Below are 696 nucleotides of genomic sequence, written 5' to 3'. Positions count from 1 at the left end.
AGAAGACCAAAATGGATGACAGAAGAGACTCTGAAACTTGCCCTTGAGCCGAGAGTAGCTAAAGTCAATAGAAGAAATGACAAGATAAAAGAGCTGAACAGAAGATTTCCAAGAGCACCTCGAGCAGACAAAACCAATTACTATAATGAAATGTGCAAAGATCTGGAGTTTAAAAACCAAAAGGGAAGAATGCACTCAGCATTTCTCAAGCTGAAAGAATGGAAGAAAAATATAAGCCTCGAGTTGTAGTATTGAGAGATTCTATGGGCAAAATATTGAGAAATGCAGGAAACATCAAGAGAAGATGGCAGGAATAAACAGAGTCACTGTACCAAAAAGAACTGGTCAATCTTCATCCGTTTCAGGAAGTAGCATCTGATCTAGAACCAATAGTACTGAAGGAGGAAATTGAAGGTGCAATGATAGAATTGGTGAAGAACAAGGCTCTAGGAATTGATGGAATACCCATTGAGCTATTCCAACAAATGGATCTCCTGTTGGAGGCACTCACTCGGTTATGCCAAGAGATTTGGAAGACAGCTACCTGCCCAACTGACTGGAAGAGATCCATATTTGTACTCATTCCAAAGAAAGGTGATCTCACAGAATGTGGAAATTATAGAACAACATCATTAATATCGCATGCAAGTAATATCTTACTGAAGATAATTCAAAAATGGTTGCAGCAGTATATTG

The sequence above is a fragment of the Orycteropus afer genome, unplaced genomic scaffold (assembly GCF_000298275.1).
Source record: "Orycteropus afer afer isolate SDZICR_OR568_19922 unplaced genomic scaffold, OryAfe1.0 scaffold00047, whole genome shotgun sequence".
Classification (NCBI taxonomy): domain Eukaryota; kingdom Metazoa; phylum Chordata; class Mammalia; order Tubulidentata; family Orycteropodidae; genus Orycteropus; species Orycteropus afer.
The sequence above is the reverse complement of the archived record's forward strand: the minus strand, read 5'-3'. Positions refer to the sequence as shown.